Genomic DNA, 20,040 nt, shown 5'->3' on the forward strand with positions numbered 1-20,040 from the left:
TTGCCATCATTCTCTGAAATCTGTCTTTGGCTTTATTTGCTGGTCCAAGAAATATAATAGTATTGGCATTTTATCTATATTAACTAAACATAAGACCAGATTCCTCATGGTGTAAACAAGCATGACTTCGGGAAAGCAATGCCAATTCAGGCCACCTGAGTGTCTGATTCTTAATATAACAGGGACCATGCTACAAGAAAGTGAACAGAAGCAAACATTTGTTATAGAAACTCATGTCACCAACAAAGACTCCCCCCACAGCATTCAGGCAGGGAAAAAAATATAGCTAAGGTAGATTTACAGAAGCCACCACTTTCCTTTTAATGATTTGGATATTGATCATTTTTAATCTTCTTCTCAGAACAACCAGGAGATCTATTACAGCTTGAACCAGCCATGAAAAGCAGGTCCGTTCTTTAACCTGCCCCAATTCACTTGGACATATTTTATATCTCCAGGGATTCAGCCACGAAGTCCATTAGAGCATCAGATGCAGTGAGGTCAAATCAATTGTCCATACTGCAGACAAGGTAACCATCATTTACTGTAATTCTCCCCCGTCATGGTAGAGGAGAGGAAAGGTTAAAAGCTGTATTACCATGAGGCTGTCTCATCTATCTTTCAGTATATTGGTAATACCTAAACATTGCTTAAAGAACTGAATGTACAATCTTAAATCTGAGCTAAACTGGATTTAATGGTTAGATTGCCAAATCAACAAATTTGCTAATGATTTTTTTTCAGGTAGGAGCAGAAAAAAAAAAAGCACTTTTAAAACAAAATGCAAAACCCTTTAAATATATTATCACATCTGATGCAACACATCCAACGCTATGATGGAGCGTTCATCTCAGGATGCCCTGAATGACTGATATTTATCCTTCCTCATATGTAGATATATTTACCTATGAAGTAATTTGCTGTCATCCCTTTAAGCTGGAGATGCTATGGCAGACCAAAAACAAAAGAGGAAGTAAATTCAGGATGTATATTTTGCACTGTAAATCAAGTCCTTATGTGTTTGCACTGCAGGATGGGCAATAATAATTGACTGAAGCAATCACTGCTGTGGGAAAACAAACGTGCTGGCCATGTCGCATCTGAAGGTCAGGCCTGATGACACAGTAAGCACCTGAACTCTCACTGACTCCCGGGGAGCGGCGGGTGCCGAGCAGCTCCCGGAGCTCTGCTGACAGGGACAGATTTACGCGGCCGCTGGGGCTGGGATGAGGATGCTTCCCATCCCACCTCCCGCTGCCGGCTCTGCGGGCTCGTTTATTTCCATTACGGTGCCATGGCAGCTCTGACTCCTGCGCTCCGTGTGGTAACTGCAAGAAAGCGGAGAGAAAAATGCGGTTCTGGGCCAGCCTGCGTGTTCCTCCTCCTTGGAACCAGTGCACCGTGGCCCTGACTAATGTCACAGCGGCTGCTGTGCACACTGGAGACCCTTGCTGACCCCTGTCCTACCTGTGACAGCTCAAGCACCGTGGCCAGGCCCTTGTAGGAATCCTCTTTTGAAGTGAGAAGTGACAATGAAGCTCAGATTTATTTACTTGCTGGTTTGCCTTTTCTAGGTTAATCTTTTCTCTTTCCCTGGATTTCTTTAATCCTGAGATTTTTTTTTTTTAAAGTAAGTGATTGAATGAAGAAGCTATTGAAATTTTCCGTATTTCAGAAATCTCACAGCTGTAGAAATGAGTACATTTATTCGTGTTTCAGAGGCTGACTTGCTGAGCAAACATACCCAGGTATGGGAAATAGAGCCGAAGTAGTAAGAAGGTAGTTAAGCACTGTTATTCTGGTATAAGTACATCAAACGTATTTCTGTGGATGACATACATTCATGATATTCTTTGTGGTAGAAAATGTGATGAATGTAGGAGTGTAAGAGTTGGTGTAGGCTGCAAATTATTAAATATTTTTATTATTAAGCCTATTTTTAAGATCTTAGTATGGTTTTAAAGCTGTGTACATGAAATTTTAACTTCAGATAATGCGAGTATTCAGTAACTGTAAAAAGAAACTAGCAAAAGTTTTGTGTGTGCTGAAGGAAAGATAAATATGCTTTAGATTATGTGTTACATACCATTCACTTAACTACTTTTCCTCTTCTGCTCCTTCTTTTTATGGTTTACCTTAACACAGAGTCTATGTGGGTCCTTTTCCTCAGTTTATGTTGCACTATCACCTCTGAATTCATGCTTCTGAATGTCTCTTTCCAGATCCTCTGCTAATGCTCACAAAAGTGCAGATTGTAGTTGTCATTCAATAAAAGTAATGCCAGTCTTTAAAAAAATTAAGCATTAAATTGGGTAAGATTTTGTTCATTTTAATATAGAAACTCAGAAATAAATAATGGGAATTTAAATCTAGGAAGAAATAAATTGATCCAAGTCTGGAAAGAAATGAAAGATTGGAAAGTTGCTTTACTTTGTAATAGCTCAAAAGTAGGGACTCAAAAGTAGCAGCTTGCATGGTCTGTTGGGTTCCTTGCTCTGGAGCACTCTCAGATAACTCTCAGCTAAGCAGTCCCCTCTCTGCTGGCACATATTCTGCAATGCTAATTCAGAGAAGGGCCCACTGGGTTATTTAACTGAAACCAGAGTCTCAAAAAGATCAGACAAGCTTTGCTGTTCTTTGGCTTCAATGGATATCACAGACCTGACTGAAAGAGCACTGAACTTAATAGAAAGGTTTTGGATCTGGAAAAATGCTTACTGAAATCATTGAAAGAGCTTTAACTCCAGCAGTTAACACTTCATCCTGGCCCTTTTCTCAGTAGATACAAAAATGGGCTCCCAATGCCCAGTCATGTTTCTCAGATCAATATGACAAACTAAGGGATGTGTATTTACTATCTGCTCTGGTATCATCACATGTCAAATCAGACTTTTGAAAAATAACTCTTTGATTTTATAATAATTCTACCCTGTGCAGCAAACAAGTTTATTTTGAAGGAAATCTGTTTAGGAAAATCACTAAGGATTACTCACTCCCTAAAAGTTATATATAGCTCTTAGTTGACAGACTTCCTTAGAGAACTCCTTTTTCTATGTCTACAGTAATTAAATTAAAAGTTGTCTTTTGAGTATTTGATGTTGGCATGTTGCATTTAGTTTAATTTTCTCCAAATGCTAAAGAGGTTGTGACAGTTATGGGGAAGTAGGTAGGTCTTGTGAACATGAGAGAGGGTCAGAGTCTCTGAATTTGCCATAAGTTAAAATAGTCAAGAGGCCTTTTTGGTTCACCTGGTCACTTTGTGGGGGTGTAGGAATTGCCTGCTTGTTGCATCGGTAGTCACTGCCCTGAGGTGGAGCTGGTGGCATGACAGCTGTGGAGGTACAGAGGACATCAGTGTGGGGCTTTGGGGATGAAATTCTCCTTTAGGTAACCCAAAAACATTGCTCTGATTACAAAAAGCTGGTGACATTAGGCAGAACTGCTCTGGAAGCAAGCAGAAGAGGAGTGTGTTTGAGAGCCAGTGTCACCCTGGCTGCAGCCTGGTTATGGCACAGCACAACTGCTTCATGTCTCAGATGGAACAGGAAAGCTCTAGCAGGAACTTACCCAAGTAGCTCCTTCTGTTCAAATTGAAACAGTTATTCTTTAACAGCATCTTACTTCTGTATAAAAATGTTTCCTACAGTGCTATAGGCTGCCAGAGAAAACTGTACTGCCCTTTTTCCTCTCCTCTTTTCTTTAATAGGGTGAAAATTAGTAAGTGTAGATTGCCTGGCCTGGCGTTTCTTGGCATGTACAGATAAAGCAAAACTAACCTGAAGAACTTTGGAGCTTCTCTTCACATAAGCATGCATTTTTCTGCCATGTGCTGAATCCCCTCCTACTCTTTTCAGTTTACAACATATGATTCTCTAATATGTCACTGTGAAGTCTCATTTATAACAGTTTATCCATTAGTATTTTCTGTCTGAACCTCTTGACTTCGGTGCTCTCTGATGTCCAAACTGGGTGAATCACAGAGAAAAGCTGGGGCCCTCATGCTTCTATGAGGCTATTTAAACCTTCTGGGCCTGGAATTAGAGATAAAAAAATATGAAAAATTAAAATTGGATATATAATTTTAATTTCTGCAGATTTCCCAATGTATGTTCACAACTTTAAAAAGGCCCTGGTATTTGTGACCAGATGGAAAACAACCATCTTAAAACAGAACACACATGCAAAACAAGCCAAAGAGATTAATTAAACCTTTTGGTATTTGCTTTGGATTTGGATTTTGAGCTGAAACTTGTTGTAAAAGTTTTTCAAAAGCTGAAGGAGAGGTACAGCAACCAGGGAGGGGAGTTCTTGCTTTACACAGATCCATCTGCCTTGCCTACAGATCTGTTATTAACTGCCTTAAATGACCGTATTTGTCCAAACCAGCAAAATTATGTGAACATGTATTGCAATGAAACATTGCCCTGAAAGACCTCCTGTTTTCTTACAAATTCATTTTGAACCAATTTTCCAGATCAATTCAAGGACAAAATTTACCAAGATTTTGAGAAACAAAAGCACTGGAAATGTTTCCATCAATTAAAAGAAAAAAACCTATACAATATTGTCTTCAATGTCCTGATTTCCAGTCCTGAGTTTAGTGTTACTGCTAGCTGAGTGGAAATCTCAATGAAAAGTTGGCTTTTAGAAAAGAGAATTCAACTAATTTATTTTCATAACTGAAGCCGAGGAAAATTCAAACTATGTGACAAGGAAAAAGTTATATTATTGGAACAGGAAACATTTTTGTAAAAAAAAAAAAAAAAAAAAAAAAAAGGTAAAACAGGAAAACCCAAGGAAATTAGATGTGTTTTAACTATATTTTTTAACCATGCAAGATATCCCTTTCAGCACAGCATGGGATGTAGCATTAATCTTATTTGTCTGTGATTTAAAAAACTATTTCCTCATAGTCAGGACTTTGTTACATTACCTCATTTTAACCCACAGAAGCCAAACTACTGATTCTTTGGAGACTGTAAGCCATAAATTCTTTTCTATGACTATTAGTTCATTACTAATCTTGACCGTGTGTCCAATGAACTAATGAAGAATTTTAATATTGAAAAGCACCTCATAAATAATTTGCAATAAGCCAGAAGAAATATTGAGCATTTGTAAATATGACTTCTCTTTGCAGGATTTGTCTCTCTTTTAGTTTTTCTTCCTGAATGTTTGCTACAATTATCTTTAAATCTCCATGAAAGAAACCAAAGAAATGGCAAATCAGATTTGTAGTAATATTAGTCATCTCACTAATGTATATACTCTAGCTTGCCTTTTTTTCCACTTCCTCTTACCTGGTCCTTTCATAACTCAGCCAGACAGACTCTTAAATACCTTTTGATTGGAGCCAGTGGGTCTTACAAATGTAATTTATACAGGAGTTGATGATTTAAATGGAAAAAACCCAAAGTCTTGTGCTTTTAGAAAATGTAAATCTGTCTGGATCTCATTAAGGAAGGTTCTTGACTACAGGAGAAACTCTCCTCCTTTTTATTCTTAATTTTTTTTTTTTTGAAAGACATAATTTTATTCATGGGTTTCAGATCTTCTTTAAAAAAAACCACAAAACAACCCAAAAAACAACCAAACTTTGGAATAATGGTTTTGTCTGTTGGTTTTTGTCCAGCAGCCTCAGCCAAAACCTTGCCAGAGGTGACATGCAGGGAGATGCCATGATGACCTCTCTGTCAAGACACACACAGTGCAAACAGTGCATAACACAGGAATTCCAGGGACCAGTGCATTTATGTTAACACTGACTCTGAGAAACTTCTACAAATGTTAAAAAAAACCTTAACCCAAGCTCCAATAGTTAAAAAGGGGAGCTAGGTATAAATCCTTGTTACTTTCCTGGTACTGTATGGCAATTAAAACGTGATAACTTTGCCTCGGCCATAATATCTCAAATCCTAGGAGAATGAAGGGATAAAGCAGCTTGCCTCCATCTGTGAGCAGCTGGGGCTGGCTGATGGCAAACAGCTCACGTGTTAATTCGTGAGTAAAGCTCTCCTGATGCAGGTTGACAAGTTGTTTATTAGTGGGGTTGTAACTTGAGGAGAGATAAGGGTTCTTTGAACTACTCCCACCATAAATTTCTGCAGTTATTCTATGAAGGTCCTAAATGCAAACTTGTATTGGTGGCTAAGTTTCATTTTTCCAAAAGGAAGTGCCAGTCTCTCTGTGAGGGACAGGCTTACTTAATTTTATAATTTTGTGAACTCCACCAGTGTCTACTCCTTTTCTCTCAAATTTGGGATAAGGACATCAGATAATATGGTTTTCTTTTTGTTTTATCCTGCTCTGTCTTGCAAAGATTATGCTGGTGTTCTTGAGTGCTCCTATTGATATTTCTGATCTCTCAAGACACAGACTGCATCAGATAGTAGTGAACATACCTGACACCTCCTTCTGACACCTGGAAGGAGACAGATTTTCTTTTAAGGAATTAAAAGTACTGGGGAACTTCTTTAACCTGAAGGTTCTGAATAGATTCAAGCCAGATTATACTTACTTCCACTTCTTGCTATGTTCAGTGTATTATAACTGTATGAGAAATGTTCAAAAAGAATGCCTAGTTCACTTACAATAACTTCAGACTTAGCTCACCAGTTCTGATTCACATACCTGCTGGCTTGGAAATAAAAAATGAGCAATGTCTTATTTTTAAGCCAAGTATGGAAATTAGATATAGTTTCTGCCTTGTTTCTGCTTCTAGTTTTCTTGAGTGTGTGTGGGAGAGGATGAGAACAAGACAAAGACATCTACAAAGAGAAGAAGGATATTTCCTTGAGACCTAAACAGAACTAATTTACTCCTAGTGTGTATTTTTAGGTGGCTTTGTTGATGCCATATTTACTGCACACAAATCTGGAGGCATCCCACTTGTTGCTTGTGATCAGAAGTTTAATGAAAAAAACAGGACTTTATTTTTCCCCCAGAGGATCCCTGCTGATATCCCTGCTGTGCCCAGCCCTTGGCCTTGCAGCACTGTGCTTGTATCCTGCTGGAATCTTTCTCTGGGGGTAACTGGGAGACAGTGAGAGAGTGGGGAACTTGGATGAGCCTTGAAATTAAGCTGTGCCTCCTCTCTTCCTTTTTTACTCACTTGATCACATCAGCTTCTGGTTTTAAAATGATGACACATTTTAAGGCAGTATTTAAACCCCTGAAGTAAATTTTCTATATATTTCTATTTAGTATTATGTTTAAAGAGATAAAAAAATCATGAAAATCATACTGACAGAAGACTTCCTCTATCTCCATCTCTTATTTGCTCTTATTTTCATCTTAAGCACCTGAATTACTGGAGGACAATACATTAACCAGACACGTCACAAGCCAGAATTCTATGCAGCTTGATCACTTTTGGGGTAAAATTCAGCTAGACTGCCTAAAAATGCTTATTGGTCTCTACGGATTTGTCTGTGATTGCTGAATTTATTTAATACAAAGTGTAATATAAAAAGCCCTTTCTGCAGTTAATTAGCCTCCAGGTTATTGCAGGCCCCAAGGTATTGTATTTGAGTTGTCATTGCTACTTGCAAAGATCAGCAGTACTTAATTCTTGTGTTACACAAAGTAGATTCCCTATGCTTATCTGGCTAGTATTAATTCATTGTTTCCAGACTCTATTTTTCATTTTCTTCTTAGCTGTTAAACATGGTGCTAGAGATGAGGAACTTTGCTGAAAGCAGATGTATTACACTGAGACAGTACCAGTTTAAATTATGGCAGAACTTAACTTGAAGGAGGTTCTTCCAGAACTATGTTATTGTAACTGAGAGCAAGACTTGTTCCTGTTACATGATAAAAATAAAACAAATAGAGTTCATTCAGACTCCTTTGGGATATGGTAGATGTAATATTATTAATTATTCCTGTTTTCTAAGGAGAAAAAATCAGGTTTCCTCCACTTGGTAATTCTGTTTTCTCAGAAAACATTTACATATGTTCCAATACCCAGCCAGCCCTGGCAGGAACTCTTTAGTGGTTAGAGAAGTGGCAGAAGGTTAAATCATCTGACTTTGATGTGATGTTGATTGTTTACCCTTAGTGTACAGAAATATATTAAAAAAACCAAAGCAAAGTGGGTGTATTCATTACTGGCCAAACACAGCTGACAAGTTAAGGAATATGTGACGCCCCTCAGCTGAGACCAAAGTGCTTCATTTTAATGGAGATTACCGTAAGAACCAAATGAAGTTGTCTGAGGGAAAATGATGTCTCCTGAGCCTTTCTTCTGGTTTGGCCACAAGTTAATAACACAACCAGCACTTAACAACAAAATGCAGGACTGTATTATCTTTTAGCAAATGCCAGTCAGGGCAATCCAAACAGGTCAATTACTAGCAAATCTCCAAAGATCTCCTGAAACCTCAGAAGAGTTAGTGATGCCAAGAAAATGTCTAGATGCACAGAGACACAGGAACAGAAATAGGGCACAAACCAATTTGCAGAAATGGAATTTAACCCTTAGAGGGAAGAACCCAGCCTGCTACATATTCATTTCCACTTCATTAAATATTTATGGTGAGACATGCATGTAATGTGATTCTGCATTATGGAAAAAGCACAAACGGAATCTGCGCTGTTTCAGTCGTTTAACCTATTTTTTCAGTCTTTCTGTATCTTGCAGGTATAATGGGCAAATGTGGGGTTTTCTGCCACTGACATGTTAGACATTTGGAAATGAATGTGTTCTCTTGAATAATCCTAAATCAGCACACACAAAACAGCATGTAGAGGCCAGTGACAGCCTATTCTTCAGCTCAATAGCATGTCTATGACTTATTAATATTAATGAAACCTGCACACAAGCATGTGGGGATAATTGACCCCATTAAATTCCATTTACTCATGAGCTACTTTGTAAGGTTTGCTTCTTAGTTATTGTAGTTTTTATCAAGGATAAAAGTTGGAACAGCATTTATGCCAACAAAAGACTATTTCAGAAGTAGCTTTGTGGGGGGGAAAAAAAAACCAGAAAAAAAAGGAAGGGAAAAAAGTCTCAAGAAAAATGAAGTACCACAATGTTTTCATCCAAACTTTAAACAGCTAATGAAAACAACTTTATATTTGCTTTAAACCTTTATTGGGTCAGGACATCAAAATCCTTTAGGAGATGAAGGCATCAGCCTGTGTCTGGTTGTTTTTTGGGATCTCTGTTTATTTTTTTCATTTGCAGGACTTTGCACTGAGCTGGGTGAACATGGGAAGGCAGAAAAATATTTCAAACACATACTTGGAGATCTGGATCCATTCAAGGCCAGGATGAACAGGACTCAGAGCAGCCTGATACAATTGAATATGTCCTTTTAGGGTACTTTCCAACCCAGACCATTCTGTGATTTTATGGTTTAATTTTTTTCTCTTAAATTCTGTGAATTTTGCCTCAACTGAGTTTTCTTTCATGCTTTTTCTACTATTTTTCTGAGAAATGGAGTAAAACAAGATAGTCAATCTGGCCAAGAATATCTGATAACTTTCAGATGATCTTTTCTTTAAAAGAATTACCCCATGATATGAAATTGGTTTTGCAAAGTTATATACAACTATAATCTAGACAGACAGATGAAGAAAAAATACTTGTGTTAGCAGTTGCTATTAATTTTGCCATAACTACTGTTTTGTAGTAGATATTATTTAAAATAATTTCCCTGACAGTGATTATACTGTTTCTTGGTAATGATCTCAAACAAACCTCTTTGAACAAATCTCATAATGAGATCAAATCTTGCACAACAGGAGTACTCAGACAACATGAGTGATTGTATACTTGGTACTTTGTATCAAGAAATTAGCATTTGTACAGTCTTAGCACACCTTCAAAATCCCCTTGTTCAGGGCTGCAGGGCACTTGACAAAAGGTCCAGAATCGCATTTGGTGTCCCCACACCTGAACTGGGTGCACACAAGACCCAGTGTCAGCTCCAGGCTGACACGCTGCTTGTGGCACCAGAGCAGAATGAATAATCTCCAGACATGAGTTACTGGCACAATTAAGGCAAGAGCACAGCTGACTGACATCGTGAACAAAAGACCTTTGGCAAAGCTTCCAGTGCAAAAGCACAGAGAGGAAATTCACTCTTGGCGCTGAGTACAAGCAGGACGAACTGCTGATTAACAAGCTCAGACTCAGACCAAATTCCAGAGGATGAACAATGGCAATAACATTCTGTTATGTCTCTCTACAGCATGCAAGCAATTTTTCATTATGTTAGAATCCATAGGCAACTCCAGCAGTACATTTTCACTGTCTCATTGATACATATGAGGTTTGGCTTGCAGCTTTCAAAAGAATCAGAAATACAGAGAATTCTGTACCATCCAACAAGAAAAGCAAAGTTCTGTAATATTAGTTGTAAGTGCAGGAGGTTTTGATGCCTCTAACACAGCTGGGTCATTCAATAAGGCAGGCAGGACACAGTTGTGCTTTGGAGGGTGCACACTGAACTGTGCTGCTGGGGTTTCCTCATAAAAATGAACATGCTGATGCCTTCATGGGACTCTAGCAGGTTTGGGGACATGATTTCTTCTACAACAGTCAGGTCAACCCCTCCTTGAGTGACATATTTTTCCCCACATTAATTTGATTCTTTTTATAACTTCTACCAGTTTGTTTGCTGCAGTACTTCAGGTTTACTGGTCCCAGGGTCACCTCTGAGCCTTTCTCACATATTTTCACCTTCTTTTTACTTGCCTGTGGTAGTGAGGTCAGTGCAAATAATTGATTATACTGATTAGTACTGGGTATTTCATCTTTGAGGGAATCCCCTCTGTTCCAAGTGAATATTTTTTTGACACTTTGATCTGATGCAGTCCTGGAGATACTTTTGGTCTCATATAGGAACCTCACTGTCCTCCCTTACTGATTATTGATGCAAATAACATGTTCAGGTTTCCTGCAATGGCTTTCTCTTCCAGAACTGCTGCTTTTGTACCTCTGTCATATGTTGGCACCATTACCAATGGTGCCAACAATTACCTTCTAGCCTGAGGTAAGTAAATGCAGTTATTAGGTTTGTATGTTTAACAAGTAACTCTTCAAACTGATATGGGCCTATTTACAGTGGTTTCAGTTAACTTCTCCAAGTCAAGCCTCTTATCTACTTTTCTCCATAGAACAGGACTTGCTTTCTGAAGAATGGTTTTTTTTTACCTGATAGCCATGTCTCTGCTCTTTAGACATGGTAACTATATTTGATATTTGAAGAGACTATTTAATGGTATACATTTAAACTGGACCTTTAGTATGTCTTTTAAGCAGGCTCTACACGGATTGTGCTAGCTGTGCTTTTTTTAAAATTAACTTTGCCATTTTAAGGTAAATCTCTGCCAAGCCTGATACTTTTTTACTTTATCCACCTGTGAAGATATGAATTTGAGAATGACAATGTCAGGACATAATTCTTTTCCTTACATTTAGAAAGTTGGCAGCTTAGCTCTACGAATGTATGTGACCAGTAAGGGGTACTGGCATTCAGGTATGTCAGTCAGTGTCTTATCTCTGACTCCTCAGGGGAGCTCTTAGAGGATCTCTGCAGAGCTAAATGCCTGGTACACACTGTAGCAAATGGCACACAATGCTATCCTCTCCTCTGGTAGCTGTGAGAGAACCCTCCAAGGGACAGCCCATGGCCAGAGAAGGGCTGTGCACAAGTGCACAGTCTGCGGCTAAAGAAGCTGCGGACAAAAATATTACCTTGAGTTCCAAACTATTCAAGTCCGTGGAGAAACAGTAATTTAGTCCTTTGCTGAACCACATTGTGCCAGGAGAGGTTTTCTGAACTCCATGCTGTTCTATCACACTTGACCTGCTAGCTGAATAACTCAGTGTGGCATTATCTGATTTCTCCAGTGCTTACAGCAAAATGACTTCATAATAAAAGCATTCACATCCTCCTATACAACTTCAGATTTTACCAGAGTGTTATGTTTCTAATAATGAAAAACATGGCTTATTTCAGATGATAAAGTAGCCATAAGTAAAGAGCTCACAGGAGCAGGCTGACAAATAAACTTTTTATATGTTGGGTATGCATGGGGATGTAGTTTGTGATGACAGCACATTGCTCAGAAAAGCAGGTCATATGCTGCTTCCTATTATACCAGTGTCAACCCAGAGAATTTCCATTGCCTGTATTTCAACCAGTTCAACTAAGATAAAGATCTCTGCACAGCATTTCATAGCCTTTTTGCCACTGTATAGTATTATTAAAAAAAGAAAGTACTGTAGGGGTCAAATTACTTTCAATATTGTTTGTGATAATAAATGCAGTACAAATGGTTGTGTTTCATCCATTAATCATAATAAAAGCATAAAAAAGGCTGAAATAGATTTCAGTAAGGTATCAAGCTCTTCTGTTACAACATTTTGAAATTTAGGCATGTGGTACAAGGCAATGTCTGTCACTGTGACCGTCACTGGAAACCAGACACTTCCGGATAAGCATTGCCATTTTATGTTGCATAATGATAAGGATCAAGTCCACTGTCCTTAGACTACTTGTAGTAAAAAGAAAATAAGATGAAATAATTGAAAGGACAATAGAGAGGACGGTTCAGAGGGACAAGTGAAGAGGTATTCAAAAAGCACCATGCCCCATGCACATACCCAAGAAGAAAAGGGGAAGCTCTGTGCAGGGCTGGACTGGCAGAATGCACACAGGTCTAAGCCCAGAGTGGTTCCCAGGCTCTTCCCTTGCTAATCTCTGGACCTGAGTAACAGGGACAGATGTGCTGGGAGCCCTCTCAGTGCCAGTAATGGGGCACTGCTGGCCTGGGCTGGCTGCACTCAGCAGCCCTTGCCAGGGCTGTGATCCCAAAAGTTGTCCTGACCTTGAGGCCAAAAGGAAGTGTTAAATGTGCCACAGTTTGGAGAGGCACAGCAGGTGTTGCTTTAGCTTGGGAGTGATGCTCCAGCCAGCCAGAGCCCTGTGAGGTTCACCTACCTGGCAGTCCAGAGAAGGGGAACTGAGCTGAAGGCTCAAAGAGACAGGGACAAAAGTAGGGCAACATCCATGGACAAAGCCTGAGCAGCTTAACTCACACTAATGGAAAAAGGGATTTGAGTCACTAAAATCTGGTACATCGAACTGAGATGAAAATATAACTCCAAGTATTTATTTCTGGGCTGTAAGAGTGCTGGGAGAGAGGAGAAATAATGCCTATGATACTCCTGTTCTGGAGGATTTTTTTTATCCTCCTATTTTTTATTAATACAGATGTTATTTCAGTCTCAATATTTACATTTTTCTGTATGCAAACTCAAGAAAAATTTGAAATCTGCTGCAGGTTTAAGCACTTTTCACACACACATACACATACTAAGCCCCTGCTCCCATATTTCTCCAAATATTTGTTTCATTATGTGCTCTCAGAAAACAACAGAAAACAGCTACACGGAAAAAAAACCTTTTTTGTTATTTTCAAAAAAATTAAACATAATATAGACTCTTTCTAAGAGATCATTATAAAACAGATATTACATGACAATCAAATGATGTATGTGAAAGGGCAAAATGCAGATCCTACTCAAATTTGTAACAATGTAAAAGAAAAACCAGAAAAAAATTGCTGTTTCTCTATTCTTAAATACCACAGAAGAATCTGCCATTTTTCTGTAATAGAACAGCATGGAGCAATATGAATAATTTGAATTTCAGGAGCTTGTTTCTATCTGAGCAGTCTCATTTCATAACCAAGTCAGATGAGCTCTACCATCCTCACTGGAATGGGAGTCATGTAGGTTCATTCTCATTTTATGATGAAATTATTGAAAAAGAAACATGGTGACTTGCTGGTGCAATGCAGAATATTGTCTAAAGAAGAAATGGCTCCCAGGTCTGTGGCCATCTTGTTGTGTGCTTTAACCTCTAGGCTTTCCAATGTGTAAGAAAATGAATTTTCTGGCTATTCAGTTTTCTTCTTTTCTCAGTTGCAGTATAACAGTAATACTTCTGAAGATACTAGCATTATTTATATTAGATAGGAGATGGTTTTTTAAGCCAATTCATGGTTAATTTCCTCTGGGGCAAATTCTGCCTGTGCTTTCCAATATTCAATTTATGCTGGCATCAGTAGCACTTCCATGGGTTGACCTCTCTGGACTGGCAGGAGGATGAGGGGCAGGGAATGGGAAAACACATAGGTTTACCTGCTCACTTCAGAAAATGAAGCTACACCCAATCCCTTGCCCTTCTTCTGGCCTCCCTTGAAAGCTCATCTGAGTACAAGCACCACTCACTAAAAGACATTTATTCCTTCCGCTTCATTTGAGCTGTGGCAAAGCTGGTGGAAACTGTCATATTATCCTTGAAGAAATTTAAGGATCTCCTGGGAAAAGCAGAACTTTACTATTTTAGTCTACCTTTCTCAAGCCCTGCTTAAAGGAAAACAAAAACTCATAGTGGTTTATTTTGGGGTTTTTTAAGACATTGGTTAAAAAGTTGTGCTGAAATTCAGATAAGCCTTTTCTCTGAGCAGTCAGTGACCCCGAGTCAGTGCCACCATCTGCCATGCAGTCCATAGCAAAGCTAAGAACACATTTCGTTCTCTTTCCCTTCTCTTTGTGGCCCAGCACAGAATTCAGTGATACGAATGCTAGAGCCCAGCTGCAGTGGTTGTGACAACTGTGAGGAAAGGGTGGTCAGCCCAGTGGCTGAACTCCTCACCCGTTCCTGTGGGGAGAGGGTGCCTGGCAAGAACACAGGTGGCTCCTAAAGAAGGTCACCAGAAGAGTTCATGCACACCCTACTTATTTCTGCACAGTATTCATTGATTCAAAATGCTTCTGAGCCTATCTCCTTCCTTCTTGATAGAATTTTAATCATGTTTTTAAATCTATGCCAATTTCAGTGTGGCTGCTTTAATTTCACACAAAAGAAGTGTGGGAGCAGCAGTCTTGGTTCCCCTGGATAAGCACTGGACTACGTGCTACTTGTGTTTGACTATGTCTGCTGTGAGCCCTCGAAGTATCAAGTCCTTCCAGGCAAGACATAAATCTTTTGTCAATGAAAAGGCCACATTGTCTCAGCTGTTTCTTTTCCAAAAAGCTATCTGATCAATAAGATAAATATTCAAGATGGTTATTTAAAAGAAAAAATAAAAGTAAAGCCAGAAGACTATTTCTTATGTATTGAACATTTATGAAAAACCATAGAGACCTGGCATCTGTCCTCATGGCATGTCTCAGGTCAGTCTAGAAATGCAGTAATTCAGGAAAAGGATTTTTAAAGGGGTGAAGAACTTAATAATACATTGGCTGGAATATAATTTTTACCTTCTGAGCCAGTCCCTTGCAGCGAAGCTACAGTTTAACTCCTAAGACAACTGGGTGCAGCTTTCCTGGGTTAACCAAGATGGAACGGGGTCAGTCCAAGTGTGGAATTGTGAAGAGTGTCATGTTGAACTGGGATCTTTATTCTCAGTAAATATCTTCTTGTTCCCAGGTATCTTCATACTGAAAGGTGTGAAGAAATTAAACTGATGACCAGCAAAAGGCAACAGATAAAAGAGTCATGGATTTATTATTTCTCTATAAATCCAGTTACTTTCTTTTCAACTTCCGTAGGTGTTGAATTATAATTTTGGTACTGTTGATACCAAAACAAGGCAATCTCAGCTGTGTATGGGTAAGCTGATAAAGTTTTCCAGCATGTTGGCCTTGTACTATCCAAATCCCAAAACAACCCCAACACACAGCCCTACCTTTCTCCGTAATTCAGCTGTTTCTCACAAAACTCCTCCTTAACCACCTGGGAATTCCTCACAGCATCACGTGAGGTGGTGATCTGTCACATCCAGCAATTTCTGATGCCATATTCAGGAGTTTCTCAGGCCATGCTCTGTGAGGTGTGTCCCAGCCCCTGACCACAGCCCTGGCACCCAGTGGCACAGCCACAGCCAGGGAGAGAAACGTGTGCATTCTGCTCAGACCAAACCAGAGTCACCATGGTATGCAAAAGGTGAAAATACCAATGGTTCTGGGTTGATGTGATACCCCTTTTCCATGCTGCCTAGTTCCTGGTCACTGATGGAATGAATTACTGAAAGAACAGGATGCACCATCTGCTCCCAGACAAAGGCAGTTAAATAAGAGTTAAATAAGAGCTTGAAAGGGACATAAAGATGTTTGTGACAGCCTAAGGAATGGAGGCCACTGCAAGAAGAAGGATGGGTTCAGAGCTGACAAAACAAAACTTTGAGTTGAGAATGTATACTTTAGGAGAAATGTCTTTAAATGAGGAGGATTGGAAAACTAAACAAGACCATGATAATCATTGGAACTGTTAATAAGATTACTTATATTAGATTTGGATAGGTCCTCAGAGGAAAATAAAAACATCTTGGTGTAAAAAAGATCAGCCACAATAGCAAAGTGGATAGACCTGGAAGTGCATGGGCCTTTTTATGTGCAATTTTGGAAAACCAAGCTATGAATATATGATTTGTTGCATTTTTTGCTATAGAAAATTTTATCCCATTTTTATGATTTTAGGATTAATAAACATTATCCAAGTCAAACATAAAATGAGCAGCACCTCATTCAGGACATTCACTGGAATTTCCAGTGTATTTATAGTTCTCTTCTGGGAACATGGATATAGCAATGATTAGAAAACAATACAGCAGGAAACGCTTATGTTAAACATTTGGGTTATGTATCACAGATTGTCTCAGATTCTCTGACTTCAGATTTAAATATTTTCAAAGTTTTTTCTGAAGCTTTTAGCATATTTTCTCCTAAATATGTACAAGCAAGACAGAAGATTAATGGAGGACTCTGCTCTTCTGTTATTGTTTAAACACTGATGCTTAAGGTTTAAATTTACAGAGAAAAAAAAATTCTACATCAAAACTAAGGTGTTGCATGTTTATTTACAGACCAAGCTCCAGTAGTAATGTCTATTTGTCATGGAAACTGATTTGAGTTTAATTCTAGTCTCTCTTTTGCACTAGGAAAATGTGAGTTTCATTTTACTTCTCTCTGTTTCCAATTATAATTTGACAAAAGAAATAACCACATTACCTATTTGATTTGCCAGAACTTTATCCCAGCACCACCTGTTTAGCCCTCGGCACTTGAATTCTGACATAGAGCAGAGAACAAAATTATGCAGTTGGCATTCTAACCAGCAAGGATGCCAACAAAAGCATAATATAGCCTTTGTGCTCAAAGCACAACAAAATATATATTAAGCTACCAACTGCAAAGGTTTAAGCAAGCCACATTTAATTATACATGAACATATCTTTCCGACAAATAGCTCAGTAGAAAAAATGCTATGGAAGTTAGAAAGAACCCTTTTGGTTTGCTTTGCTAAATATTGCACGCTTAAAATAAATAAAGTTTCACAATGCCATATAGATTTACATCAGAGATGGCAAGAGGACAGCCAGCTGATTTATTCAAATAGATGGGTTCAACACTATCAGCTTCCCAGCTTAAACAAAACAGCCCATGTTCACTTCTGGCAGGAGATCTAACCTGGTGCTGCCTTGGTATCCCAGGAAGGTGGAAGAAGAGGCTCCCAGCACTTGTCTGGATCCAGACCTCTCTTCTGCAAGTAACTGGGAACAAAATAGAAAGGATCAACTGTGTCTTTGATGCATGCTTCTGAAAGCAGCACTTTGCCACAAAAATACTCACAAGTGCTTCCTTGGCTCTCCTGGCCTGAGCTCTGCATGGAAGAGGGATGGAAGCTGGAGGAGGCAGGACAGGTCAGGAGGGATGAGGCAAAAGCTTTGCTACCCAGTTCTGCAGAGGTCTGCACAGGAGCTGTGAACTCACAGGGGATTTGCACACTGAGAAGGGCTACCAGTAGTTCTAGCAGTGATGTTACAGCTTCCAGAATTCGTTAAAAGATATGAGTCAAATCACTGCACACTTTTTAAGGGACCATTTTAAAATACTGATGATAGTGACAATTCTCAGATTTTTGTCACCTCCCCAGTAAGTCTACAAGAGATTTAACTGGTAAAAAACCCAACTAATTTTGTAAACAAGGAAACAAACCAGCCATAAATCACAAAGTAATGGAAAGATTTTACTTACTGTGCTAACTTTTGAATCCTGAGCGATTTAAGTAATCTCTTCCACAGTGGGCTCATACAAGCCTAAATGGAGGAGACACCTCTAGACACCTGTTAGATCCCCCAGATACAAAGCTCTGTTGCCTGATTCCTGAAAGGTATTATATTCAACCCAGAAAGTTAAGTGAGAACATCCTCTAATAGGAACTGGAACATTTCCTATTGTGTTCAGAAAAGTGGAGAAGGTTTTGCCTGTGGATTGCTTTCTTACCATGCATTGCAGCAATCAGCACTCAGCAGAACTTGCAGAATCTCCATCTTTGAGGGGTCAACTGGACTGGACACAGCACAAGTGACCTGAAATAATGAGACCTGTGTTGAGAAGGGGATTGAACCACCTACAGAAGTTTTTTCAGCCTAAATTATCTATGATTTGAAAACTGACCTAAAGAAATCAGAAAGGTTTCCCTTAATGTTATTAAATTTTAAAGAAATACATTTTTGTCTTACATTTTAAAGATTGGAATTATGTATTTACTATTTATAATAGCTTCTAAAATGTACTTTTTTTTTTTTTTTTTTTTTTTTTTTACTTCGGGGATTGATTAAATAGAAGCACATTCATAAATTGTCCCATAAGTATATTGGGTGCCTGTGGTGTCATTCCAATCAGCTGATGAAAGTGCTTGCCTAAAACTCTAAAATGGGGGCTTGAAACTTACCCCAATATCCTTAATTCTTCTGTGCTGAAAATGTAACCTGACAATTGTTAATGAGAAAACCTTTCCTTCAAATTTGTAACAGAAACTGTAAAACACTTTCTAAGAGACAGGCTATATTTATGAAAGCCAAATCTAGTTGATCTCTCCTTCTCAATTGCAAATATCCCTTGTGGTAACCACATTTCATTCAGGAGAGTAAGGCTACAGGAAGTACACATATGACAGATAGTTTGGCATCTTCCACTTCTGGATTTCTCAGATGTCTAACAGCCAAGAAAATGTTCCATCCTTTTAATTTCTTTCAAATAGCTGATCCTTTGTAGTATTTACTCTAAATGAGAGCTTCAGATGGAGTATCTGGATAGTGTTTGAAAAGGGCTTCAAAGAACTCTCCTGTAATAGAATCCAGCATCTCCTAATTTCTTCCTTGTTCAGAATAGCTACAAATGCTTATAATGCAATGTGGATGGAGCTTCACGTTTTAAAATCACAAACTACCAGAAATGCACTGTGTGGTTTACTGCCTTCCACAATCTCTCTAGCATTCCTGGCACTTTGCTGCCTCACAATAGCTTTCAAAGCTACTGGAAACACTGGAACACTTCCTTGCCCAGCAGACACACAGGAGAGCAGCAGGTGGATTGATGAGCAGCTTGAGCTTGACAAGTGACTTTTTCACCCTTGACTGCTGTTCTGAATTTAATGAACCCACCCTGAATATTAGAGGCAAGCATTTCAGCTTGAAATGGATGTTCTTGCATGCAAAACAGATATGAAAACGATGAAGTTCTACAGGTAGATTATAATGACTTGTACAAAAGGCAGCACCTTGTCAGGCAATTGTTAAAAATCTGCTTTGAGTAACCCAAATGCCTCAAATACTGTTTAGCTCCTTTTTCACTCAACAGGTAATTTATACTAATGCCTTGTATCATTATATAAAGTGGGATTCACTATTGAATTTAATTCCACTTAATTCTGGACCATTTGGGAAGCATTAATGGTTCTGGAATGAAATGTCAATGTTCTTTCATTAGTTTAGTGTTTTGTGTCTGCAGCACTGCTGCAATGGAATGCTCTCACGTTGCATCATGCTTCTCTTATTTGAGTATTCTGATAGTGCACACTCACACCCACCCCCACACCCCCTTCAGAAAACACTGACCCTAGGGATCTTTTCACTTTAAGCTGAGTTTACCTGTCACTGAAGGTGACTGAGGTCAGCTGGCTTCAAATGACAGATCTATAACCCACACTTCCTGAACAGATAATTTAAATC

The 20,040-nt window shown here is 38.8% G+C and overlaps 1 long non-coding RNA gene across 4 annotated transcripts in view; it reads right to left on the reverse strand.

Moving 5' to 3' along the window:
- LOC115496241 (uncharacterized) overlaps positions 1–20,040 on the reverse strand; it is a 123,136-nt gene continuing 103,096 nt past the window's right edge. For 2 of the 4 annotated variants that reach the window (XR_012057124.1, XR_012057122.1), the window contains 6 exons: positions 17,657–18,396; positions 17,495–17,577; positions 17,036–17,095; positions 15,287–15,466; positions 3,777–4,031; positions 1–1,328 (listed from right to left, as the gene is read on the reverse strand). This is a non-coding gene — a long non-coding RNA (uncharacterized lncRNA). The remainder of the gene's footprint in view (positions 1,329–3,776; positions 4,032–15,286; positions 15,467–17,035; positions 17,096–17,494; positions 17,578–17,656; positions 18,397–20,040) is intronic. The other 2 variants (XR_012057123.1, XR_012057125.1) reach the window with 2 other exon arrangements.

Source organism: Taeniopygia guttata, chromosome 8, assembly GCF_048771995.1.
Source record: "Taeniopygia guttata chromosome 8, bTaeGut7.mat, whole genome shotgun sequence".
Taxonomy (NCBI): Eukaryota; Metazoa; Chordata; class Aves; order Passeriformes; family Estrildidae; genus Taeniopygia; species Taeniopygia guttata.